Consider the following 27913-nt stretch of genomic DNA (forward strand, 5'->3'; position numbering starts at 1 on the left):
ACCCCAGCAAGATAGGCATCCAAGTGTTTCTTACAGGAATCCAGAGGTGCCTGCACCACCTCTGGTGGAAGTCTATTCCAGGCCATGGGGAAAATAAAACTAAGATAAAATTTTGTCTGGTTTCTTCTTGGTTTTATATTTCCAGTAGCAGCATCTCAAAAGGTTATGCAACTCTGACTAACCCTACAAAGGTTTTTAAGAATGCACAAGGTCAGATAAATTCACCTTTCACTTTTCTTCCTTTATTAAAAATACAGCAGAGTTGGGCTGCCCTGGCCTGTTTAGACTCACATGGACCAGGGTTGGTGTGATTAAAAACAAAGCTGTTAGCAGGTTTTCTCAGAATTAAGGTACTACTTAAGCAACCTTTCCTTTTTCCCCCCTTTTAAGCTCTTTAATGTCACTTTAGCAATTATTCTCTTATGTAATTGCCTGACATTTAATGTTTATAGAAACATTTTACAAGTAATTCATATGTCATTTTCTAAATGCTTTAGGGTTAATTGGTCTTTTTGTAGTGCATTAAAAAGCCTGTTAATTATTAGTCGGCAGTGGGGGAAAATGACTGGGAGGTCATTTTGATAATAGTTTGGACCGCACAGAACTGCTATTTGTAATTAGCAAAAGGTATGTGGGTTGCTTTTGGCATAAAGCATTGACCTTATGGTCAACCTCTGGCTTGGGCCTAAGGCTGGAAGGTCACAAGTAAGGAGGATAACTTACTGGATCATAACATTTGTTTTGTTCTGCCTATCAGAGGACAGCTTGTAAAGGACTTAACTGATCAAATTTAATGCTTAAAGTCATTTGGGTGAGTTTGTAAAGATGTGAATATAAGGAGGAGACAGTTATATGGGAAACTCCTGGGTATTTCACAAAACAGAAGGAAAGCAGTGTCAGGCAAACAGTTATTTTTGAAACAAACTCCAGACAAAATGTAATAATTAGGAATAGGGAAAGAGACAAGGATCCTGATAAACTTCTTCCTGTGGGTCACTGGTTGGCTAAAGGTCTACAAGGAAAATTCTTCGCAACACTAAGCCGGTGAGTTCCTTATTCAAAACAATTTGGAAGGGGGTGTTTTTTCGGAGAGTGCGCAGGTTGCCTTTCGAATCTTAAAAGTCACAAATCTCTCTGACTTCAGTAGGCTTTGAATCAGGCCCTAAGAGAAGTAAATCTTGGGGGAAAGTTTGAGACTGGAACACTCCAGAGAGCAAGCTATTCTCTTTGTAATTGCAACAAAGGGGCAGCAATCGAGTCAGCTTTCCCAAGCGGTCCCACTCCAGGTTATTTACCTATTCCTGTGGAGACTTCTTTTAAGAGTAAAGGGAAAAATAGTCAATGATAGCCAGTCTTTCCACTAGCAATACCCTACTGCTGTTAGGTCAGAAGATAAACTGTTGAAGCTTCAGCAACTGTTATCTGGCCCTATAACAGGCCATCAGTGCCTCAAGTCTTACATACATGAAGGGAAAAGGCCTTTAATTTGCCTAGGCCTCTCTCTTTTCTTCAGCAGTGTCCCATATGCAGTGTACTGTTAGGTGAGGTTGCAAAATCAAAAACAAGCTTTTGCACAACAAAAGGGTATACCGGGGTGGCAATTATTTTGGGCGGAGGACCACTTAATGAGTTTTGGCAAGCTGTTGGGGGCCGCATGGGTAGCCCCGCCCCTTCAGTTGCCCCATACCCTTGTCGCCATCTTGGGACCGGAAGTCCTGCCCCCTGACCTTTCCCACCAGAAGTCCCTCCCTTTGCACAACTTACCAAGTAGCAAGGGGTTGTGACCCCTCTAACATCCTGCCCTGGCAGCGGGGTTTCAGGGGCATCAGACCTCCCCCAGAACTTTCCCCCCACCTGTGCCAGCTGGTCCCAAAAGGAGGAGGCTCTGCCACCACTTCTGCTGGCAGTCAGGCTCACCCTGTCCCCAGCAGTTTCTGGGAAGCCAGCTCTAGCTGCATGCTGCTCCAGGTGGGATGGACCCGGCCAGATCTCCACTGGCCAGGAAAAGTGGCATGCAGCTGAAGTCGGCTCTTTGAGTGCTGCTGGGGATGGGAGGAGCCTGACCGGGTCTGCACTGGCCAGCAGAAGCGGCTGCAGAGCTATGTGCCGCTCGGGATGGGACAAGCCTGGCCAGAGCAGCAGGGGCTCAGCTGCACCGGTCAGTCCTGAGTGGCACACGGCTCCGCCACCACTTCTGCTGGCTGGTGCAGACCCAGCCAGGCTCCTCCCATCCCCAGCAGCACATGGGAACTCGGCTTCAGCCGCCTGCTGCTCCGGATGGGACAGCCTGGATGGGTCTACACCGGCCAGCAGAAGTGGCGGGGGAGCCTTGTGCCACTCGGGACTGACTGGCACAGTCAGGGGGAAAGTGCAGCTGAGCCTCTGCCACTCCAGCCAGGCTCATCCTGCCCCAAGCGGCGCACAGCTCTGCCACCGCTTCTGCTGGCCAGTGCAGACCCGGCCAGGCTCCTCCCATCCCCAGGAGCACTCAAAGAGCCGACTTCAGCTGCATACCACCTTTCCTGGCTGGTGCAGATCTGGCTGGGTCCATCCCATCCGGAGCAGCACGCGGCTGAAGCCAGCTTCCCACGTGCTGCTGGGGATGGGGCAAGCCTGGCTGGGTCTGCACCAGCCAGCAGAAGCAGCGGTGGAGCCGTGTGCCACTCAGGACTGACCAGCGCAGGTAGGGGGAAAATGCAGCTGAGCCCCTGCCACTCCAGCTGGGCTCATCCTGTCCTGAAGAGCACACGACTCCGCCACCACCTCTCCTCCCTGGTGCTGACTGGGCCGGAGCTGCAGCCCAGCTGCTGCTTCCCCTCCCCAGTGCCAGCCCATCCCCTCCTTTCCCCTCTGCACGGCCTGAGTGGTATGGCACAGGGAAAGCCTGCCTAGCAGCCACTTTCCTGGGCTTACCTGCAGGGCAGGGCCCTTTCCAGTCCCGTGCTGCAAAGCAGAACCCAGCCCAGACACGTCTTCCCCTCATCGGCACCGCAGGTGCTGGCCCAGCCCCCCTGCCCCTCGCAAGCTGCAAACGCGGGGCAAGGCCAGCTGAGGCAGGCTGAGGTCAGGGTTGGTTGCCTTGCAACCCAAACCCAAAGAAACAGCCTGAGGTGCTGCAGCCGGCAGCTGGTGCTGCTGGAGGCTTTTAGAGAGGCAACCACCATTACGTGGGTTTTGAAGGGGCTCCACAAGCTGGAGGGAAGTGCTTGGCGGGCTGTATTTTGCCCACCCCTGTGCTAACCACTTTCAGAAATGGGATACCAGACCATTTCCCTGATCTAGTAGCATGGCTCCTATACTCGTAAGTGCAGGATTAAAAAATTTTTCTTCTGGTCTCTAAATATCATATATAAAACACATTAAGAAACATGGCATTGGAAGAAAAGGGCACAAGTTTTAAAGAGTTCTTTCTTTTATAGATTTATCCCTTTTTTGTAAAGATTTTTTGATGAGAAGGAATAGCGGCCTGTCCTGGAACATTCTCCTTTACACATTTTCAATGAAATACAACTAACCAAAAATCGTACCTTATTTCTATCCACCTGAAAAAAAAGGTAAAGACCTAAATTCCAGTCCAACTACTTACATGGTACATCACCTTATTTTGCAAGAAGTACCACTGAAATCAAAAGGATTGGGAATCAAAGAAAACTAGTTGTACATAAAGGTGCCATTTGGCATGCATGAATAGGAATAGTATCTGACCCAGTGGTTGCAGAGATCAAAATTACACTAAAGATACAGAACAATGGGTCATCCTCTCTATTCCTCCTTGGATTTCCATTCTGTTTCTTTCCACCGTTATCTGCATCTTTTCCTTCAGAACGGTGTTTGGACGAAGTTAATGGGACCTAGATGCATCTAATCCCTATTTGGCTACCGTGTCTGTTATCTAAGCATTAATGTTCTACCAGGATCTCAGATTATCTTGTAATAGTAAGAAAAGATTGGACTTGGATGTCTTCTTTCCAAGTCTTCATTGTTTTGATGTTCCACTTGTACTTCTTTTAACATGAAAAGATTCCAGTTATTCTAGCACAGCTTTTGCATATATGATAGTAAACTCCACTGTACTGCCATTTGCAATGTTCACATTGAGATAATGGACAAGCACCAATAATAATAAAAGTCAGTGTCAGTCAGGAAAACTTTTTTATCCTGAAAGAAGACTCTTTTCAAATTGTGAGTGCATAATCAGCAGCATCCAAATATCTGGAGTGGCCAATGGAACAGATGCCTTTGACTCTGACAGATATTGCTAAAAAAGCAAAATGAGACAAATGTTGTCAAATCTGGTGCGGAAAATAGTGCAGCAATTGGTAAGCCCTTTGTAAGAAAAATATAAAAAAGATGGCCATCATATCCCACCTAAAATGGACAGCAGGCAAAGACAGGACTGCAAGATTTAAGTAGTTACATAAAACCTACGTGTAGTAGATTTGGAGTGCTGTAGCTGTGACGGTTATGAAATACATGAGAAGCAAGGATTTTTTGTGATGCCTTTTACTGGACCACATATAGCTGGGAGAAATGTTTTACAAGCTTTCAGGCACAAAGTACCTTTCTTCAGGTCAGGGGAAAAAGCAATTGCAGCCTAACCTGTGTAGCACACAAAAAGGCAGCTTGTGTTAACTCCATATGCAAAAGAACACAGGCACCTCAAGGAGTGGAAAAACAGATGTAAACTAAGAGCAAAATAAAGTTATCAGAAGTATCTTTAAAGCTTAATAAAACCAAAGACAGAGAGGCCTTTGGGATTATCACAATGAAGCTTTCATCCTCAGCTGCTTGGAATACAGATATTTATTTTCCCTACCTGGTCCAGATTTGGCTCAAAATGGTTTAAATATTATGGAAGTTGTTTGTGAGATGTCTGAGACGCATCTAAAACCCTAACTTCAATTCAGCCTTTAGTTCATGCCACTACATCCTAGGACTTGTGCCAGCAACTTACAGCCACAGGCCATAACTGACCCACAGAGAGCTTGGATGCAGCCCACAGCAGGGGTAGAAAGTAACTGTGATATGCAGGGGAGGGCATACCAGCCCTACCCACCAACTTAAAGGGGCTGCATTCTGGGTTCCCAAGCCACCTGCAGCTACCCCAGCCTTCTCTGCTCTCTGCTCAGGGCTGTTCACTCACTCATCATCACTGCCAAATTTCCCATTTCCATTTGGCACTGGCCACATCTATCAGCAGTGCATGGTAAGCAGCAGCTACATTAGAGAGTGCATGACAACAGTCTTCAGCAGAGCAGAGGTGGCAGCAGGGGATCAGCCACAGCTAGGGGAGGACTGGCAGCCCACAGCCTCATCTGGGTCACAAGCAGCAGCATGCATTTGTAAAAGGTTGCTGACTACTGTCCCAGGGTACACATTCCACATATGAAAACACAGAAGCAGGAACAGAAACTAAGGTCAAGAGTTTGAGGGGAGAAAAAATAGTTGGGCTTTTAAAATTCCTCTTTAGACGCATAAATAAATGGTCTGACTTGCAAGAGGCTTCAAAAGTGCTGAACGCCTGACAGTTTAATGGGTGCTGCTGGATGCTCAGCACTTTTAAAAACTGAGCATCTAAAATTGGATTAGGGAGTTTATAGGCACTCTTGCCCTGAGAGTACTATTTGCCTTGCTTTAACCCGTTTGAACTGGAAAGGGCCAACTAAACAGGAGTAACTTCTTTTTAATACACACCCTGAAGAATAAAAGAAGCATTTTCACTTCTTTTAACTTCAGTCACTTAGCAGTACTCATCTCCTTGGCTCCCACTCATAAAAAAAAAGTTTATTTTTTATTTTCTAAAATTTGTTTTAATCTCCCATTTCTGCTGCATTTTAAGTTAATACCTTCACAGTTAGGCATGCACAAATATTTCCTATTCTGAAATTTTAGACACTTGGGATAAACAAGTGTGCAAAGATTAAATTTTGCATCTAACCCACTTGAGCACCTTGGATTTGATTCTATGAAAATAAGCCAAAAAGATTCATCTATATTAGTTTTTAAAAAGACCAATCCATTAAGACATATTTAGCATGTGGTGCATTTTTATTACAAGAATTAACTGTTGTAAATCAGATACTACAGGGTACTACAGATATTGCTCCAGTACAGACCAAAACTTACCCATAGCCCTTAGCTACCTTTCAGTAGCTCTTGCTAGAATTATAGTAGGCTGTTAAGCAATCTCAGTCTATGCTACTGAAAGTTCAAAGCACAGCAGCTGGGCAGGGCTGAGTTAATGCAGAGACTCAAAATGCTTAACGATTCTAACCCGGTGCCAAGTATCTAGTTGGTCTGACAAAGGTCGCTTTGTCTCAGACCCCTTCTCTCCCTGTAACACATAGGAACCTTTAGAAATTCCCTTACCAAGGAGAACAATTAAGCTGAGCTACTTGGTCTTCTGGGCTCTCAAGGTTAGCTTGCTGTTTTAGCCAAGACATATTTCCAGTCCTTCTCAGAACTAAAAACAACCACCTTCTACTTTTAATGACTTGCCTTTTATCTTTAATAAGGGATTATGGGATATTTTTCAAGCTAATACCTTAAAATCCAGATAATCATAAAAGCAATCGGTAATACCCAATATATGTTAATTACCCATTTCCTTCTCTTCTCTCTCTCTGGCACCCTGTCATTCATGTACATTAATTTACCTATAATAAGGCTGCAAATCAAAAAAAGTAATCAATAAAACCTGTGGAAAGTCACAGCTTTATATTTTAGTGGTTAAAGGCAGATGTGAATGTTAAACCTGACGGCCAAGGATGTACTGAACTATCCAACTCAGAGTCTCAGTCCTGTAATCCATCCTCATGTGCAACTCCCACTCAAATCAATGAAATGCAGTGCTGTTGAAAGATCAAGGTGTTGGAATAGCAGTCAAACTCTCCACTTAGCTAGCAAGTCTGATATTGGATGCCTAATTTATAAAAGAAAATCATGCTCACTGAGACAAGAACCTATCATTCAAAGCCTTGTGTAATATCTTAAAATGGAATTGTCAAAGGAACCACAGGGAATAAGAGGTTTGGAAGTTATCAATTCAAGTCTAGGAGATGGCAAAGGGAAAAAGCTCCACTGTATACTACTATTCTAACTGGATTTGTTGAAGATTGCAGAGGACACAAATTAATTGCCAAGCTTCCTTAATCACCAGGTGATTACAAGGTCCTAAAGGTGTTTAAGATACAGAAAACAAGGTAATTTCCTTCTCCAGTGAATTATGAAGGCACTGGAATGAACACAATTGATTACCCATTGGCTGAGATTGTAGGATGTATCATGTCCTTGGAAATGTCAAACAAACACAATTCATTTAGAGTAACTGAAGAAACAACAGTCTCAGATGCATTAAAGCATCCCACGAAAAATTTCAGTACAAATGTTAAAAGTTTGGCCAAGGTGCAAGCAGCTGAAAACAGAACCGCATAACTGGAAGTGTCCGTGACTGGCTGAGTGCAAGTCCCACCTTTAATTAAACAGGAGGTGGTTTAATGGCACCCCCACACACATACATGCAAATGACTACCAAGCCTTATTTTGGTTTTCAACACTTTACTGCAGAAACACTGGAATTCCTGCACATTTATTTCAATGCCAGTGCAAACGCTTTGATTTCCTGACTTCCAAACACACCTGAAATACCACAGTGCCAAGTGCATAGGATTATAGTATTAACAAAAAAAGAAGAGTAATAACAAAAAAAAACCCTATTGTTAATTCATTTGAAAACTAGATGCAAGTTCCCCTAACAGTATGCGTATTAGGAATATACTATGAAAAAAAACAAGCAAACTTTGGTGAGCTGCATTTGTTTAGCTTGCTTCAGAATCCTAAAATTACATGCTATTTAACTCGCTGCCAGAACCTCAGTCAACCAATGTAACCTGTTCACAGTGTCCTTCCCACCCTTACAATCTGACTTACTTTTTATTTTTCCTTGTTGTTCACTTCCAGCTAGAACCAGTACATTCTAAAAAGAATCCAAACCATCCAATGAGCAATGCATTTTGTAAGTATCAACATCATCACTTTTAAAGAATAAATATTAGATTAACAGCAACAACCTTGTGTAAATTACATGGACAATGTGATGACTCTATAAAGCAATCGTTGAGTGAAGCTGTAGCAAAAATATTGGCTTAGTACCTTGCTTGTCTTTTAGGCATAAGAGCCACTTGGTCTTTTTCTGCATTACCACATCCCTAAAAATGTAAACTAAATGACACTTACCTGATAAGATGTACAATTACAATTATTCACTTGCTAAATATATCGTGGCAAGTGGTATCGACCTCAATGGGGAGTTAGCTCTTACGTGTTAGCATGTTTTATGATCATGACTAATGCCACCTAATCCCTAGCTCTCAGTATCAGGGAGCTAATATCAACTGCAATACGAAGTCAATCTTTGTGTAAACCGTTCTAGCTAATAAGAGGTTTAAGCAGGCAGCATGAAGAACTTTCCAACACCTCTCCAACTGAAGGATCATAGCTGCTGATACTCAGGTGCATTTTAGTTTTACCTAGGGATCTTTCCTCACCAGCAATTTCTAAAGCTGTGTGGTAAGTACCTAGCTTCAGCAATGTAGTACTACTCACAGGCAAAACTGCATATTGTATATGTCTTAATTTTGCTGGTATGTAACAGTTTCCCAGAATATCCAATATCAACATTGTTATAAACACCAGCCATCATCCAGTGCCAGCCACACTCCTACTTCTATTAATAGAGTTTTTGCTCATTCATAATAGATGTGGCAAGAACAGCACCATTGAACAACGCATACCGTGTTCTTTACCCCTGTTACGAGTATACTCATAGCCTGTTTATGATGTAGCAATTAATTTACTTGCTCTTAGCCAAAAGCAAGTAAATCTAGGACAGTCCAAAAACTGAACGTCCAGAGGACTCAGGCAACAAATCAGCACCATTTCTTTTAAAGGGAAAATAAATGAGATCACTAGCTGCCCTTTAGAGCAAAAGAAAAAATGGAAACAGGCTAGGCCTTTTCAGCAACAATCATGTTTTCCATGCATGTAATAGAAAGGGAAGCTAAGCTATCTACTCACCATTTCCAAATGCAGATGCTGGCCCTTTGGACAACAAAGTTACTATCAATGAATATAAGCCCTTGAGTCACAACATTAATGTACATCCATGTTACACAGTGTTGTCTCTTCTCTGCACTAATTCTTAACTTGACTAAAGAACAATCAAACTTTTAAAAAATTACACATTGGCTGCTTGCCAGGCTCCAAAATTGTGCACAGTGCACCAATCAAAACATTTCAAGCATCTTTGAAACATTCCAAAAGTAGCTGAAGTACTCTAAATAGTACCTCTTTAAATAAAGTACTATTTTGGAGCATTTGGTTTTTCATTACGTATGCATGAAGAAGAAAGGAAGAACCAGGTGGACAACGTGCCAGCTGTCCTGGTATTGGCTCTTTTTCCAGGTACTGGGGCACTGCCAGGTTCCCAGTTCGTCCACTGGAATGGAGTTCTCTCTCCTATGAAGGTCTCCATTCCTGAGAACAGAGGAACTTACTAACCTTATGAGAGACTCTTGCATTACCTTTTACAACATATTAAAGATTTTAAATAGTTTTTTTTTAAACTTGATTGATAGAGAAGCGGATGTGATGTCAATCCACATGTGCTTGCACATCCACCTATTGATCCGTTTTTTCTTCCCTAGTCTTAACAAAAGCTTCCGCACTGCTGCTTGCTTGGGTAAGATTACATTTAAAAAGTGAACCAGGCAGCTTCTCTTCATCAACTGTTGCAGACTGGAGTGGCACAAACTTCTTCACAAAGGAACACCTTCAATCAAGAGGCAGTGGCACTGAACTCTCCCATTCCACTTGCGATTAGGTCATACCCTTGTTGCTGTTAATGTGGCAAAGTAATATTAGAACAGGACATATGTATTTTTAATTTCCTTTAACATATTCTGTGGGTGCACAGACAGGAGCGGCTAGACAGTCATTTTGCTATGGTCTCACAGTTCTCTGTGGTTCACCAGCAAGTGCTCTGCAGCCTACCATTAGGGAAGGGCTGTTTAAATGTTTTGTTTCCTCATCCATAGCCCAGAGTTTCCTGCTCAACACCATAATGAAGGCTGATTCCAGAGGTCTGGACCTCAGACTTTCCATGGAAATGCTGAATGACCTTTAGGTCATTACAGGTAAGCATGGCATAGAAAGACTTTCAAAACACAAATGTCTTTGGTTATTAGCAATTGTGTGAACACACACACAAGCATTTCTGCTCTAAGCCTGTTGAGTTTGAAAGTTGTCTTCAACACGAGAGTCCCATTTTAAGTGAATGCTCTGCATAATTAAATAAAAATATACAACCTTGGTAGCAAGCAAAATATTTTAGCTCTTCCAAAATACTTACTCTTCTTATGCAACTGAAAAATCTGGTTGATCTTATTTAAAAAGGATGGCAAATCCACATTTGTGACTATTTCCCTGCACACCAAAATCCACTGCTAGATACCCCAAGGAGAGACTGACCTAATTCTGCTCCCCAGGAAGTCAAGCATAGAACTGGCCATTGACTAAAAGAACAGAGCTAAGATGACACAGCATGCTGGTCAAAAGCTTTTCTTTAATCAAATCCTGCTGTTAGACCATCAAACCCACATGCAGATCTTGAATCATCTGAATTAACACCACCACTGCCACATCAGTCCCTGCAAAAACCAATGTCATTATGTCATCTTCCTGGAAGACTGTTCCATCTTTCATTTGCTGGATATGTTCAAGCCTTTTTTTTTTTTTTTTTGAAGTCAAAACTGCAGGAATGTAATATAATACTTCTGTCAGGGGTAGTAGGAAAGGAAAACAAAAGCCATGCTAGCAACTGTAACTTGCCAATGCCTGCCAAGCTGCACGCGTCAGTTAGTTAAAAGGCATGCTTGTAGCACCATCATTAAAACAAGTAACACGCAGTCTAGGATATGTATACATAAAGACTGCTATTATTCAATGCGTGTACTTAAAGTTAAGCCTATGAGTGAGTCCTTGCTGAATTGGCCTCTTACTCTGACCAGTTAAATGTGAATTAGATAAGAACATGTGCCAGATGAGATAGCATTACTCCTAAACAGAGCTCCAGCACTTCTCATTCTGGACTACTGCGAGGAATCAAAAATCAGAATCACCAGGAATCCTGTTTTTCCCTGATAAAAAAAAATCACAAATCCTCTGATAAAAAATCCAAAATCTGTGATTAAAATAAAAGGCCACTATATATCAAGGTATCAGTTGAACACAATGTTTTATTGATACAGTTACAATTTTAAAGCAATTTGGAAGCCTACCAGTACCTCAATCACTATAATAAAAGAAATGCTAAATACCTATAGATTTTGATATTTGATTTGGGGTTTTCTGTCATGGGAAATCAGAGCTGCCCCTGCCCCCTTAGCTCACAGAACACAGGTCCAGGACCCTCACTCTCTGCCCACTGCCCTGCCGGTGCCCCTCACTCACCCACACAGCCCCCGGCCACCTCTGCTGGTACCCCTCCCCCCCACACCATCTACAGCCCTCTGGCCCCCGAGACCTGCTGAAGGAAGGAGGCCCAGTTAGCAGGGCTATAGGGGCAGGGACCTGGGTCCACAACCTCCTGCCCCCTTGCAGGAGGCAGTAGCTGTTACAGTGGAGCGGAGCCCAGCTCTCCCCCTACTGCCTGCTGTGGGCTTGGACAGGCAGTGGAGCCAGCATCCTGCCACTGTGTGCACTCCCAGGATGCAGGGGGGACCCATGCCTCCCAAATCTGTGCACAACAAAAGGGTGGGTGCAGGCTGCCCGCTGTGGGCTTGGGCTCCCTGCCCTGCTGCTGCTGTTTCCATTTCGTTTGTCAAGTCTCCATCTTGCCCCCATGCCCTGTTGCATAACCTATGACTCATGCCTACCCCTCCTATGTAACTTGGTTCCTGAATGAATGGGGATGAATGAGGGTGCTTGACAAACAATGGCAGTAGGTCTAAAAATAGCTCCATCTGAATGACCGAACAATGAACACCAATACTTGGACCAATGATCCAGCCCTTGGAACCACCCTCAGTATTCAAATAACACAAGATGAGGCAACCTACCATTGTGCCAAGGCTGCACATGCTCAGTAAGAACACCTGGAGCCCTCTGGAACAGGACTGACACTGCTTGAACAGGCCCTCCCTGTAGGAGATCAGACAGAGGTAGTCTGTCCCATAAAAAGGGGTAGTGAAGACTGACTCTTCGGGATGCCCTCTCCATCTGGACCAGCACCATGCTACACAGCCTATCCACCCAGAGGCCCTGCCAGTGACCCCCTCTGGACAACACCTGTTGGACAAAGACCCCTTTCCAGCCTGGATAGGTAGCTATCACCCCCTACCCCCTCTTCAACCAAGGATTTGGACTCTGTTTCTCTTCCCTACCTGGACTCCAACCCTTCCACTGAGTCTTTTTCTCCTGCTGCCATTATGAGTGCTTGAGCGTTGGGGGGGGTGGGGAGCAGATCCAATAACTTCATTGGGCTGTGTAGTGTGTTGTCTGTTTAATAAAACTGTTATTTGGACCCCTGAGTTGGGTTTTGCTTTACTATGGTTCTGGCCCTGCTCCAATCTCTGCTCCTCGCCCCTCTGACTTCTGTCCCATTTCTCCTGCTTCTGGCTCACCACCACCTCCAACACCTGTCCCATGCTCCTACGGCTCCAGCCACCTTGAGCTCCTCTCTGCCTGCAAACCCATTTCTTTGCCCCTGTCCCATCCCCACTGCCTTTTCCCTTGATCTCTGCCACTGTTATTGCCTTTTCCCCTGATCTCTGCCACTTCTATTGCCTTGTCTCCACTGCCTTTTCCCCATATCTCCCAGCTTTCTGCCTCTGTCTCCTGGCTGTTTCCTCCTTGCCACTGGGCTTTTTCCCTTGCTTCCACCCTGGCACCAGGTGAGCCCGAATAACCCTGGGGCCACTTGACCTTAAGTAACCCCAAGCCTCAGCTCCTCAGGCAGCTTCTCCCTAGTCCACCAGTTCTAATCCCGGTTCCAGCAACTTTCACTCCCTACACTTTAACTCTCTCTCTCTCACCTTAACCTTCCCCCAGGTACCCAAAGCACACACATACACACACCGTACCATCCAAGTTAGGAACTTACTTGTGTGTATGTGTAGGTGGGTTGTATGCATGTGAACTGGAGAGTGTGTGTGTATATGTCATTGTGTGTGTGATATACGATTAGTAATCTGCGTATGTGTACTGAGTGTGTGGGTATTGGCAATTGATTTTTGTCTAACTTTTGATGTGTATAGTGTGTAGGTGCTTGAACTGGTGATAGGCATGTGCCTAGGCTGGTAATTTTGGATGTGTATGTGCCTGAGTAGGTAGTGTGTGCGTGCATGCCTGGTGGGGTGTATGCACCTAGAGTGTGTGTATGCGCCTAGTGTGTGTGTATGCACCTAGCTCATTTTTGAGTGTGTGCATATGCAATTGTACACCACACCCTCCTGTCTAACAGCACGATATTGAGATCCTGAGTGTTGACCTGACCACACAGGGCAACACTGCTTGCTGGGAAAAAACAGGAAATGCCAGGGAAAACTTCAAAACTGAGCAGAGCCAGAGAAAAATTGCAGACATTTGTTGATATTTTAAAAACCCACCAGAACGGAGATGGGAGGAGCCAAAAAGAGGACATCAGGGAAAACCCAGACATATGGTAACCCTAATGTAGAGCACTTTCAGGGACCAGATCAGGTAAAAATTGTTACTTGTCTGCACCTCCAATGCTACTCCCAAGGAATAGTCAAGGCTAATGTATTGCAATCACCACGATAGCACGCATTTTAACTAAAAAAATAGATGAAAAGAAACAAAAAGGCACAGCTGCTAATGAATGTCAGTCTCACAATCCAAAGAATGCTCTAAAGATAATCATTAGTGAGCATTCAAGGCTAATATGATATATATTTCTCAATGGAGTGTTTACACATTTAGCAAATGAAGTAGTACACAACATTTCTAAAGACTAGAAAACGATGGAATTCTTGTTCCCTTAAGAAAAACAGATCCATTCATAATACATTAAAAATAGTATGTTCATATTTTTTCTGCAGAGCATTACAACTCTGTTTTCTCCTGTGCTCCTTTATATGCCAAATTCTTTAGTGATTTCTAATACTGATATGGGAATTTTACACAATATTTTTGTAGCCAAGGAAGGTATACAATAACCTTGCTACAGGAAGCTGAAGCAAGTACTTTAGTAATTTTGTTTTTAAAACAGTATACACCAGTGGCAGGCAATTATTTTAGGTGGAAAGCCACTTATTGAGTTTTGGCAAGCTGTCAAGGGCCATATTGGTAACCTCACCCCTTGACAAGCGGCCTGCCCCCTGTTCTCCAACTTGTGACCAGAAGTCCCACCCCTTAACCCCCAACCTTTGCCACTAAAAGTCCCTCCCCTTGCCCCCAGAAATATTCCTTTCAGCAAAGGGTTTTGCCATCTCAGAACCAGAAAAATATCAAATTATATTCTACAAATTGAACATCTACAACATTCCTTAACTTGATTTCAAAAAATAGTTTTGCCCTGATTTACATGCGTTTGTGTAGTGTACACAGAGATAATTACACAATAGCTTAAAATGAAGTCTTACATATGTATATTATGGGGAGATGGAGGCATGGGGATAGGTTTGTGGGGGGTTGTTAGTGTGTGGGTATGGGGGGTGTGGAGAAGGGTGAGGGTGTGAGTGTGGGGTGATGGAGCATGTGGGGGTGTGCGTGGATATGGAAAGTTTGTGGGGGGGAATGTGTGTAGGGGAGGGTGGCTGGGGTGTGTAAAGGGATGTGGGGGTCTGTGTGTATGGCAGTGCAATGGGGGTGTGGGTGAATGTGTGTGGTGGGGTGTGCATGTGGGACTTGCCCTGTGAAAACACACACACACACACACAAACACACTCACTCACACACTCTCTTTCTCCCCCCTCGCTACACACACACACACACACACACACGCACACGCAGTCTCTCCCTCCCACACGCACACAGGCTCACACACACGCGAGTTTCTCTCTCACACACAGAGTTTCCAAGTCTCTCTCTCTTTCTCTCTCTCTCTGTCTCTCACACACACAAACACACACACACACACACACGGTAGCCATCAAGGTACCTCACAAATAGTGGACAGTTGTATTTAGTGCAACTGTCCTTACCACCATGAATGTTACATGCCTCCCAAGGCAGGGGGGGCGGGCACAGTAAGCTCCCGTAGGTGGCAACAGTGGGCCAGTGGAGAGCGGGGAGCTCCCGCAGGCAGCCACAGTGGTGTCAGCAGTAGACGGGCAGGAGGAGAGGTGCCAAGAGGTGAAAAACAGAGGACATAAAGGCATCCAGTTTCATATCAATAGAGGACACGGGACCAGAAAACCGAACTGTCCTCTATAAAACCAGACAAATGGCCACCCTACACACAGTCTCTCTCTCTCTCTCTCTCTCTCTCTCTCTCCCTCTCTCTCTCTCTGTGTCACACACACACACACACACACAGTCTCTCTCTCTGTCACACACACACACAGAGTCTTATATACACAGAGTCTCTCACACAGACTATGAGAAAGACTGCATCTCTCACAGTCACACACACACACACACACACACACACACACACACACACACACACACACACACACACACACACACACACACACACAGAGTCTCTCCCTCCCTCATTGCTCTCTGTCTCTCTTTCCCCCTCCCTCATTCCACAGATGGGGATACACACACGCCCTCCCTCCTGCTCCTGGCCTGGGGGTACCAGGACAGGTCCCGGGGTCCAGTGATGCAGCCATGTGGTGCTGGAGCAACCTGAAAGCTGCTGCAGGCAGAGATGGAGGGGGTGGGGGTGGGAGGGAGGCTGGGGGCGGGGAGGAGCCGAGCTGGCCTTGTTGCCTGCTCCTGCCAGCTCCTCCTGGGGCCTACTGACACTGGCTCCTGTCATCTTTGACAGTCAGCCAGGAGCAGATAAACATACATTTTCTACATTTTTTAGGGGTCCTGCAAGCTGGACAGAATGGCCTGGTGGGCTGGATCTGGCCCAGGGGGCATATTTTGCTCACCCCGGTAGACATTTACTTGAACAAATATAACATTTGCAGTTATATTTGTTAGAATAATATTAAAAGGTCTATTGATCTTCAGGATTCCAGCCATGGTGTCATCACCCAATCTTTAAGTGTTCTCCCTAACTCCGAAATGCATCCTATTGTACTGGAGGTCTGTGCAATCTTCTCTAAATACTTGGCATTAGCCACAAGCACAGAATACATCAGTACTGACCTGCTTCTAGTACAGCAAACTAATTTTGGGAAATATTAGAATAAAAGGGATCCACAACACCGACATGTAAAGCACATCTTTTAGAAAAGCCCCCCAAAAAAATCTGTAACCTCATCCCAATCAGCATGAGAAAAGTTCCTTAGTGTTATTAGCAGGGATCCGGGGTTCTGCTTACCATGGGAAAATGTGGAAAACCACGGATTTTCTCCTTTAACGAAGGAAAAAAACAGCAGATTTTTGTTTTTAAAGGGAAAAACACGGATTTTTCTCTTTTAAAGGAGAAAAATGCGGGCAACCATGGACTTTCCCTTACAGAGTTCCAGCCTCCAAGGGGTTCCTTGGGGCTGGGGGGAGTGGGACTCAGTGGGCACCAAGTGCACATGGCCAGCAATACAGCGAGGCAGCTGTGGAGAGCAGCTCTCCCAGCAAGTTAGTCTATGGGGGGAGGGGAAAGGGGGCATAGACAATGCATGGGAAGGTATAGGTGATGCAGGGCAAGCTGCAGATTAAAGCAGCCACAGTGAGGGAGGCAGTGGGGGCACGGTTGGGGGCTGGGGCTGGGGCTGGGGCTGTTGCCCTGCCAAGACAGTGCCTGGAGTCCAGGTGGGAATGTGCAGCTACAGGGCTTAGATGGGGGAATGGGACACAGCCACGGGCAGCTCACCTTGGGGACAATTCCCTGCCGCTGCACACACTCCTGGACAGGGGGGCATGAAAAAGCAGGCACTCCTCAAGATTTGTGCGCAGGGCAGGAAAGGGTACGGGCTCCCTGCTGTGGAGCTCCAGGATCCCCTCCCTGCTGCCCTCTCCCCAGGGACCTCCACAGGCTACAGCCCAGTGGGTGGGACCTGGTGTGGAAGGGCGGAGCAGGGCAGGGAGTCTCAGTGCTGCCGCCACCACCACTGGAAGTTGAACGCCAGCCATGCGGCCAAGGTGAGGCACCCTCTGCACACCCCACAACAACAGAGGGGCACAACTCTGCACCACTGGTGCCAGGCAGGCAGAGGGCACCTCGCCATAGTGGTGTGACTGGCACAGGGCTTGCAGCAGCAGTGGCACTGAGTCTCGCCACTCTACTCTGCCCTCCAGCACCCAGTCCTGCCCACTGTGCTGCGGAGGCTCCCAGAGGAGGGCAAGGTGAGGAGCCCTGTGCCCTACCATGGATACAGCCTGTCTCCACCCCTTCCCTCCTCCCATGGGCTCTGCTCGCCTCCACTCTGGCCATGCTGCCCACTGGAAGGTGGGGCATGCTCTGCTCCAGGCACTATAGCTGCCACTTCCCATATGCAGCAGCCAGGGCTGGGGCGCTGCTGGCCACCTGCAGCTGGTGCCCACAGAGCCAAAAGCAGGCAGCATGCAATTGCTGGGTCCCATAGCCCTGGCAGCTGACAGCCCCTTCCAGCAGGGCTGGGGATGGCAGGGGGCTGCAGGTCAGAAGTGAGGGGCCCTCACAGGGATGGAGGGGGGCTGTGGGTCAGGAGTGAGGGGCACCAGCAGGGCCAAGAGGCTGCGGATTGGGAGTGAGAGGCAACAGCAGGGGTGGGAGGTCTGTGGCTTGGGAGTGAGGGGCAACAGCCTGGGCAGGGGCAGGGCACCGGCATATCAGGGCTGCTCAGTGCCACAAAACAGAGAGGAGGACAATGAAGGATGGGGGGGAGGGCAGGTGAGTGAAGGGGGTAGGGTGAGCTCTGATTTTCCACAATAAAAAAACAAAATCAAATAATCAAATGGCAAAATATTTTTAGAATTTAGTGGTATTTAGAATTTATTTTATTATAATGATTGAGGCACTGGCAGGCTTCCAAGATGGTTCATTTTAAATGCGGAAAAATGCAGATTTTGGGAGTTTTAATCAGAGAATTCTGGAATCTTTAATCAGAGAATTTGGCATTTTTAAATCAGAGAAAACCAGGATCCTGGTTATCAGTAGATATTGTGTCAATTAAACCAGGTACACTACATTCAAAACTCTGCCAAGATCCAATTACTAGCAGCCTGAAGTTCCAGCTCTTGTGAAATACGGGATGTCTTGAAAATCTACACTTTTACTGTATTAAGCTCAACCTGCTAATAAACTCTAGGTTTTCCTTATCAATGGCTTCTTGGTAAGGAGTTTGGCCAGAATGCAATTCTCTAGAATGCATTTACTTTAAAATGGTAAGACAGAGGAATTTTACAAAAGTATAGTTACTCAAATTTCTTCATTAGCAAATTTTTCCAGTTCTATCTGCCAACACAGAGATAATAAAATAACCTTTGTTTATATAGCACACCTTTCCCTGACTCCCAAAAAAATGCTGAATTATCTGTATATTTTTTGGAGGATTACTTAAGACTAAGACTGGGATGTATTAAGTCTTCTACACTAATGCATTTACAGAGCAAAAGGTTTTGGGGGGTTTTCTCTTTTGATTTTTTGGAGTGGAAATGAAGATTAAATCTTCTCAAAATCACGGAAGACATTTTTGGTACAGGAGAGGGACTACAATTGGCTGAATTTATTCTTGCCAGAGGCACTACTGTATGTTAAGTGGCCAACATGATGCAGACCTCATGTTGTATATTTTATCTGTAAGACGTCGCATTCACCAACACAGGACTCCAGAGCAACAGGTGGGGAAATCAACACGTGTGACTCAGAGGGAAAAAAAATATCAACAAAATCAACATGGCCACTTCCAAGGAAAACCCATAAGGCTCAAAAAAAGTCAGTGCTATCCAAGTGCTCACCAGCCTAACCATGTCTTCAGGAAATTGAGAAAGATAACAGCCTGCAACATCATGGCCACTGGCATTCATTTTCTACAGCCAAATGCTGTAAAGATTAAGGAGCAGTACTTTAGTCTACAACTCCATTATAATGGGCTACTGTTACAAAGGAAATTTCCTGGTCACTAGGATAAGCAAAGTAATGGCAGAAGCACTGAAATTAGATTGTTCCTAAAATGGAACACCAGGAAAACTCTCGATTTTTCTACTACCCCATGTAGAGCGAGAGGCAGCAGCAAGCTATATAAAGCTCTCTGGCAGCTTCTCAGTGAAAAGATAGCTCCACTCATCTTTCTAGGATCAGTTTACACTGAACTCCGCAGGGCAACTCTCTTTTGGCCGACGCTCATGAAAGCCTGGAGACGTAATGGAAAAAGCTGCAAAAGGAGGAACAAAATGATCAGCTTCCAAAGTCAATCCGATTTCTTCTCCAATTCTCCAGCCAATGGCTAAATAAATTCTTAATTGACTCTAGAATGTCACAGTTGCCAATCAGGAAGATGAAGCAAAAGGCAAGTGGAAGGTACGATTCTATTCCAGTGATAGACTGCCTGGCATAGTCACGCCACTTGTATCAATCTTGCAGCTTTCATTCAACCCTGGTGTCCTCACAGCTCTCCCCAAATAGAGAGGCCTTTTTTCTGAAAAGCATCTCTATCCAGGACAAATAAATGCGTCAACAGATGCTTGCCTTTAAGCAGGTACTCGAATTGTCTTGAAATCAATAGAAATTAAATATAGGACTTAAAGCCCTGCCTGTACTTCTTATTGCTACTCAGGAAGAAAGCCCAAGTGTAGTCCTGCATTTATGTGTGGAGTTACCAAGGGGCTGGATGTTATCTGCCATTTACACCTTCAGAATACATCAAATCTCATTGCTTCTCTAAGCCTGACTAGGATGTTTTCCACATATCCCCTGCTATTGAGTTGCAAGAAGCTGGAAACTCCCTTAGCCAAGTAAAAGTAATGTCTTTTTCCAGGTTGAAAAAGTTAAGAGACCTGGACTGTACAGATAATATTAGGTTTAACTTTAAAAATGTCAGCTTCTGTCAATCAATTAAAACAGTAATGCACATCTTAGCAGCCTCTATCTTCTTGACTTCAGCTGGTACACATATTTCACCAACTAAAAGAAGACCCATTCCTCATAATTCAGGTTTTCAGAAGCAGGCCTTTCTTCCACCAGGAATGCAGAGTATGTTTCATGCCAGCTTTCAAGAAAAACCTAAAGCAATCCCCCTAGAAAGCTTTAACTACACTTTGCAAAGGGAACAATTGCTGCCTTAAAGTTCACACTATTTGGCAGTTAGCTTTTCTTTTATTCAGAAATATTTCCAGTTCCTACAAAGAAATGGGTGCTGGAGAGCAGTCAGCCAAAGCACTTCTATAGATTCCATCATATAAAACTATTCCAACCTAAGTGCTTTAAACAGAGACAGGCTGGAGCAGAAATAATGGGGGCACAGAGTTAGAGGAGCAGTTCCCTGACAAGAAAAACCAAGAAAATACATCATTAGGACTGTACTATTCCTATGCATCTAGGGGAGCTGCAAAGTGAACCCCATCCACTAAAATCCTCTCTTATTAACCAAGTTCCTTTTGGCCAAAGGTTTCAGGAATCCCTATTAATTTAGAGACAAAGGTTTTTTTTGTAGGGCTGTCAATCTGGGTTAATATGCATGATTAATGCAAATACCAGTTAACATCCTAATTTTTTAATGCATATATCGCACACGTAGTTTTGGAGCCGGCACCCAGGCTGCTCTGCAGTGCCTCTCCACCGCCATCACCGGGCTGCCCTGCAGGACAGCACTGGCAGTGCAGAGTTGCCACAAGGCAGCCCGGTGACGGCAGTGGAGAGGCACTGCAGGGCAGCCTGGGTGCAGGCTCCAAAACTACGTGTGCAATATATGCATTAAAAAATTAGTATGTTAACTGGTATTTGCATTAATCATGCATATTAACCCAGATTGACAGCCCTACAAAAAAACCTTTGTCTCTAAATTAATAGGGATTCCTGAAACCTTTGCAAGCCCCGGCAGAGACCCAGGGTGCACGTGCCCCGCCCCCAGTTTGTGCATGGGGAGGAGGCAGCTGCTACTACATGCTGGGCTCTGAGTGCCAAGCCCCGCCGCAGCTGCCCCAGAAGAGGCACAATGTCTGCCCAGCGGCAGGACACATGTGGCATCCAGCCACTCCTAGACCAATTGCATCAGGGCTCAGCGCTCAGAGCCCAGCACACAGTGACAGCTTCCTCCGCCTGTGCTCAGCACCCCCCCGAACTGGTACCAACTTTCAGAGGCTCCGCAACTGACCAGTCAGTCACAATCAACTGGTTGGTAACTACTACCTTAGCCACATAATTTGTGTTATGCTCTTAAAAACAATGTGAGTTTATTTTCTTGTACCACCTTGGCAGGTCTCTGCTATCTGAGTAACTTCCCTTCGAATTTTTGTCTATATTGTCTGCATTTTCATTAACCACCTTCAGAGTGCATTCTTCTCATGAAGTGGTGGCAAGTCAATCATACCACCACCTGCCAATGACAGTAACTGTAATACACTTCATTGCATGTTAATGCTGCTTCCAAAGGACATTATTACTACCTTGCTACTGTGCCTGGGGCTGTTGCTTTGCATATGATACTCATTTCACCTGTGTCACCACACTAGAAATAATGCCATTCAAAGGAATTCTCCCTAGACTCCTTCAGATCCAGCCTAGCCCCACCAAACCATTTACTCTTTCAGCCCATTTTTAGCCCACATTGCTGTATGCATATTGCTAATCTGGTAGGAGTTCAAGCCAGTGGCGCTCAACCTTTTGGATCAGAGAACAGATGAGTGGTGCAGGTCAGATTCATGGCCTGAATCAAGCCTGATACCCACCTCTGCTAGCCCCACGTACTGGGAATGGGCCCCAACTGGCCCTGTGTGACACTGTTATTGGTTCTGAAGGCCCAATCTAGCATGCAGGGCATGGGGCTCCTCACAGGTCCTGAAACTTGGCCCCAGGGGAGCAGCAAGGCACCCTTACTGCCAAAATTTCAGACCCATGAGGACCCCTACAGCCAGGGGTTGAAAGGCCCTGGTCTACACCAGTGTTTCTCAATCCGTGTATCGCGACCAAAAAGCGGGTCACAAAAATATCTGAAAGGGCTGTGAGCAAGTCCCAGAAAAATGTGGGAAATCATGGGTTTCCCCTTGGCAGCATTCCAGCCTCCAAGGGGCTGCTTGGGGCAACTGAAGGCAACAGAAGCACATGAGTCTGTGTGTGCACACATGTGGTTGGCATGCAGCCAGGCAGCAGGAACATGGGCACAGCTTCAGCAGCTGGTTGCAAAGTAAGTGTATAGGGAGCGGGGGATGGAGGTCCAGAGCTTGGGGACTGCCCAGGGTGGGTGTGGGGTGGAGGGGCAGGTGCGTGAAGCAAGGGCAGGTGCTGCCAGCACTGGGAAAAGGGCACAGAGGCTGTGGCAGGTCAGGGGAAGCAGGGGGAGGTACCTACCCCTCCAGCAGGGGAAAGGGGAGGGGGCAGTCCTTCGGGGGCAGCAGGGAGCTGCAAGGCTGGGCCGGTGGCACCAGGACCAGTGCCTGTACTCACAGGGATGGGACAGTCAGGAGACACTACTCAGGGGTCTGGTGGGGCTGTGACCAGGTTGCCTGGCTCAGCACAGAAACCCCAGCCCAGGTCAGGGGGGTGCCACAGGCCTTTTCTCCTCCTCCGCCCAGCCTGTGCCAGGGCCAGACTCACTCTTATCACCCACCTAAGCCATAGCTGCTGCGCTGCGGCCCAAGCAGGACTGGGACAGCTGGGCCCCCCCCCTCCAACAGGGCTGGGAGGGCAGGGGGCTGCAGGTTGGGAGTGAGAGGCACCAGCAGGGCCAGAGGACTGTGGGTCAGGAGTAACGAACACTGACAGGGCCAGGGGGCTGTGGGCTGGGACTGGCAATCAATCTTTACAAAAAAAGGTTGAGAACCACTGGTCTAGACAGTTTTTCTTGCCTGTTTGCACAAAAGCCAAAAAACAAAATAAACCATTCTGGTTGCCCTTTTTTGTAGTCTGTCCTTTATAATTGAGAACCAGCTGAAAACTGCCTTACATGTGAAGAACTCCAGTGCTAACAGCCTGCTCAAAAGCCAGTTGAAGTCAATGAGCTTCCACTGACTACCTTCCATAGGCTTTTGATTAAAAACCCTAGATTTTTAAAAGTTAGATGCCCAGGTCTGTGCACAAAGCCTTTTAAACACAAAAGTGCACCAATGGGAAAGACCAAAGGACCAGAGTTAGAGTCACCATGCAAGCAATTGTGCATATGCCAATGCACAAGCCACAATTGCCTTAAGACTACAAGCCTCCTTTTTTAAAGTGTGACACATCAGAAATAACTTGAAGACAGAATAGATGGTTTATATGTTCTCTGCGTCACCCAAATTCCTCGGTGGCTCACATGAATGAATATTTCCCTAAGAACACAAAGCACAGCATCCTTCCCATATCCCCAGTTTTCCCAAATTGAGGAGATCCTGAATCCTATGCCTTTACTTCCATTGTACCACACTGTAAACTCTTGACTCAAAATAGGGCAACATGCTTTACTCAGTGAAAAACTACCAGGTCCCTTCAGGAAACACAACAGTTAAGCTATTCATCAGAGCATGTCATCTATGCCTAATAAATCATGCTGCTATGGAGCTGCTTTTGGAGCATGAGCACAACACATGGCAAATGCTGGAGATCTCCAGGCAGATCAGGCTGCCCAAAATACCTCTTCCTTTCATGCATGTCCATGTAACTCACAGGTTATTATACACCAAGATCTTAGAGATAATCTAACACCACTCATATGCTGGATGAACTCAGCTCCCATTACTATTTTAAAATATCAAGTTCTCTAGTTGGAGGCAAGAACTGAACATGAGCCCACCACTGCATTCAAGTTGAGGCTAGTCCATTCATACATTTCTTTACAAAGGCTGCAGGGATTAATGTGTTCATTTATTTCTATCCAACTGCTGATATCTGCAGTGCACTTGCAGTAAGTGTAAAATTCAGAAAGCAAAAACATATTAAAAATCCATATCTGAGCTTTACAGTAATAAATTAAATACTTGGTCAGAATACATATGCCAGTGAGGCACTTGCTCACATTTCAATTAACATTTACTTTCTGTATAACTTTCTGTGACTGCATTCTCTCTCTCATAATTCTAAATGACTTAACTCCCCTTTTTGCCCCAATTCAATAAGTGATGATTCAGCAAAAGGGCCTGAAACAAAATAAAATAAATAAATCCAAAAACAAAACAATTAAAAACAAACAAACAAAAAAACTTCCACCAACTTCAGTAGCATTGGATCAGGCCTCAAGAGGGCAACAACAACCACAATGAGAAAGTGCATCTTTGAATTCCTTACTGCTGTCACAGTATGAATTTTGGAATAATTTAATAAATGAATTTAATCTTTTATTAACTGACTCCTTTCTCTAGGAAACGGTTAACAAGGAAAGAAGAAAAAGAGTAATTTTCAAGAGCTAATGTGGCAATCAAGGCCTTTTTCACCCCTTCCTGCCCCCCCAATCACTCCACTGATTCTTTAGGCTTTATCATCTGATTCAGGGTCAGTTTATGTTTGTTTTCATCTCTGTTCCTTTTGGCTCTTCTTCCCTACAGTCCAAATCTTCCGGGGCTTGTGTTGAAATTCTCAGCAACAAAACAGCTAATGCTAATGTGTCATCTACGTTTCAGAGTTAAGGTTCACATAGAGATAAGAGCGGAAGTTCGTATCTTTCAGGCACTGACAGCTGACTGGGAAATCTGTAGACCCAGGAAGACAGTACAGCATCAGTTTACACATGGTGGATGCATCTACATGTGAAATTAATTTGACCGAATAAACTCTGGCACAGCTTGCATGACAGTTTATTGCTCCTGGGCACCCCATTTACATATGCACCCAGGCCAAAACATGTCAAACTGGGTCAGAGCCGTCCCAGCTGGCAGAGAGCCCTGGGGTCAGCCTGCCAGCCCAGGGCTGCTCCGACCCAGATCAATGTATTGCAGAGGGGCTGTCTGGGGCACGAGGGTGATTCAATGGGGGGACTAGCCACTGAAGCACCCTCATGTCCCAGGCAACCCTGTCAGCATCTAAATCTTCACTGCAGTGCACTAAATAATGTCAGATAATACTTACATTTACAAGTTCTAACCTACAGTGATGTTTATAATTTACTGTGGCCGAATAGCACTGCAAACTTAGACACTGAGACTTTATGGCAGAGCTAATTAGGCAACACTGCAGTATACATCTCATGTAGATGTGCCCAGTATGTGTTTTCACTGTTATCTGTTCACAGCTATGCAAGTTATACCTGACCGCCTGATTTCCTTCTATGATAAGCAGGGAGCCTGCTTTTCTCTGATAAAAAAAATCCCAAATTCTGACAAAATCCCAAATTCTCTGATAAAACTGCCAAAATCCATTATTAAAATTAAAAGCCCCCTGCAATCCTCCCTAGCCCTGCTGGTGCCCCTCACCCACCCTCCAATTATCCCCCAGCCCTGCTGGTGCCCCTCACTTGCCCCCAAAGCCCTCCCAGCCCTGTTGGTATCCCCACTGCCCTTACAACAGCCTCCCACCCTACTCATGCCTCTTGCCTCTACCCACAGCCCCTGCCCCCCAGCCCTGCCAGAGGGAGCCCCCAGCTGCCAGGGCTATGGGACCAGTGACCCAAGTCTGCGGCTCCCTGCCCCCAACAGCAGGCAGCTGCAGCAGAAGCATCATGGAGTTGGCTCCCTCACTGTTCTGCCTGCTCAGAGGTGGGGCCACCTCCTGGCTCCCCCCAGCCATGACCTGCAACCCCTAGCCCTGCTAGAGGGACCCGCAGCCCCCTGCAAGTCCCACTTACCTCAGGCTCCAGGAGCGAAGAGTGAAGCTGAGCTGAGCGAAGCTGTGGCTGACTGAGAGCCTCAGGCCCTGCCCTTCCCCCTCCCCCTCCAAGCAGGACTGGGGGTTTCCCACCCTGTTTGCAAACAGCTCTTGCAGGCTGGAGCTCAACCAGCCTGCAGAGCTCTTTGCAAAAGCCGAGAATCCACAAGTTTCTCTGCTAAAAGGAGAAATCCAAGTTTTCTCTGATAAAAAGGGGAAATCCGTGGTTTTCTCTGTTTTTTCATGAGAAATGGAAAACCAGGATCCCTGATGATAACAGGCTCTGTGAATGGGAAGAAAGCAGTGGGTGTGATATAACTTCCCCTTTATTCAGCACCAGTGAGGCTACATCTGGAGTACTGTGTCCACTTTTGGACCCCCACTAAAGAAAGGAGGTGGACAAACTGGAGATACTCCAGCAGGGGGCAACGGAAATAGGGCACATGACTTCTCAGGAGAGGCTGAGGAAACTGGGCTTATTTAGTCGCAGAAGAGAAGATTGCAGGCTCCCCACCCCACCCCACCACACCCATTCCTCACAAGTTTGCTAAAATATCTATAAATCCTACTCTGTCAAGTGGCAGCAGCAGCAACAACAGCCACAGCAATTGCTGCCACCCACTAAGCCACCATCTGTGCTCCAACATCCAGAAACTGCAATCCAGACCAGGAAAGGTTAATAGGGCATGGAAGTAATTCTATTTGCCTCCTAGGATGAGAAGAGACATGCATGCACTCACTCTGACACCCTTTCATCCTTCCACCTGCTCACCCTGCCAGCCAATCCTAGCTATCATTTCAGTCTGGCAGATGACAGACTCCATCACATGAGAGCAAGAGGCTGTAGAAAAAATTATTCAATAACAACATTATACAGGATGAGTAGATTTTGGTGCATCCACAGGGCAGAAAAGCTACCAGCTTCAGGAATAGTTTGTTTAGAAGGGACATTTTTAAAGGCCTCTAGTAAATCCTGTTTTGCTTGTTTGTACAGGTGTCAGATGCAGAAGAAAACCAAAGCTGAGCTATTTTTCTACATGGGGAAGCAAAGGTGGTAGTGTCAGAGATGGTGTGTATAAAGACTTCACTTCAGGATTTTAACCCACAGACAAGAACAGCTACGTCCAACCTTTGATAGGAAAATCTACACTGTATGTATACTACAGGGGTAGGCAACGTTTTTTGGCCAAAGTACCAAAAAAACCACAATGTCTACCTTGTAAGGTGCCAGAGTGCCAGCATGCCACAAAAACAAAATGGGGGCAGGGAGGAAACATGGTAGGATGCAATGCATATTTAATACCGTTAATAATCATAAATGTTGCTTTTTTTGCTTTTTTGCTTTTTCTACAGAAAATACCAGGCTTTCTAAATATTCAAAACCTCATGACAATAAATGAAACTTCATGTACTGCCTTTGTACTAGTGATTTGTTATTCTTGTTAAGCATGTTGTGATGAGAGGGGGAAGAGAGGGAGAGAGAAGCAAGGAGCAGCAGGCACCAGTGGAGTCACTGCGGGTAGGGTGTCCTGGTCAGGCCCTTGGGAAGGCTGCAGCCAGAGGAGAGCTGGTGTTAGGTGGGGAGCAGGGGTTGCCCCAGGGCTCTATAGGCTCAGGCCCAGCAGTACCAGAGGTAGGGCCCAGTCAGCTCACACAGCTCTGCAGGGAAGGGGCGCAGCCACCCTGCTGCCTGCCTGGACAGGACACCAGGCTCAGGGGGCTCCCTGTTTGGTCTCTGTGTGTGCCAGTTACATTGCAAGTGGGAGCTGCAGACACAAGTTGTTCCCTGGGCTCTGGGAATAACTGCTGCAGCCAGCGCTCAGGACTGAGTCTGCCGGGAGCCTGCAGCACAGCGGCTCCATGCAGTGC

The 27913-nt window shown here is 45.9% G+C and overlaps 1 protein-coding gene and 1 long non-coding RNA gene across 4 annotated transcripts in view; one reads left to right on the top strand and one right to left on the bottom strand.

Moving 5' to 3' along the window:
- Positions 1 to 27913, bottom strand: part of SLC4A4 (solute carrier family 4 member 4) — a 312036-nt gene that overhangs the window by 198848 nt on the left and 85275 nt on the right. The window lies entirely within an intron of this gene.
- Positions 826 to 27403, top strand: LOC149870995 (uncharacterized). Its single transcript, XR_016440167.1, has 4 exons — positions 826 to 1044; positions 7960 to 8014; positions 10095 to 10193; positions 27039 to 27403. It is a non-coding gene; the product is annotated as an uncharacterized LOC149870995 (long non-coding RNA).

Source organism: Crocodylus siamensis, chromosome 2 (genome assembly GCF_052110815.1).
Source record: "Crocodylus siamensis isolate JL-2025a chromosome 2, ASM5211081v1, whole genome shotgun sequence".
Classification (NCBI taxonomy): Eukaryota; Metazoa; Chordata; order Crocodylia; family Crocodylidae; genus Crocodylus; species Crocodylus siamensis.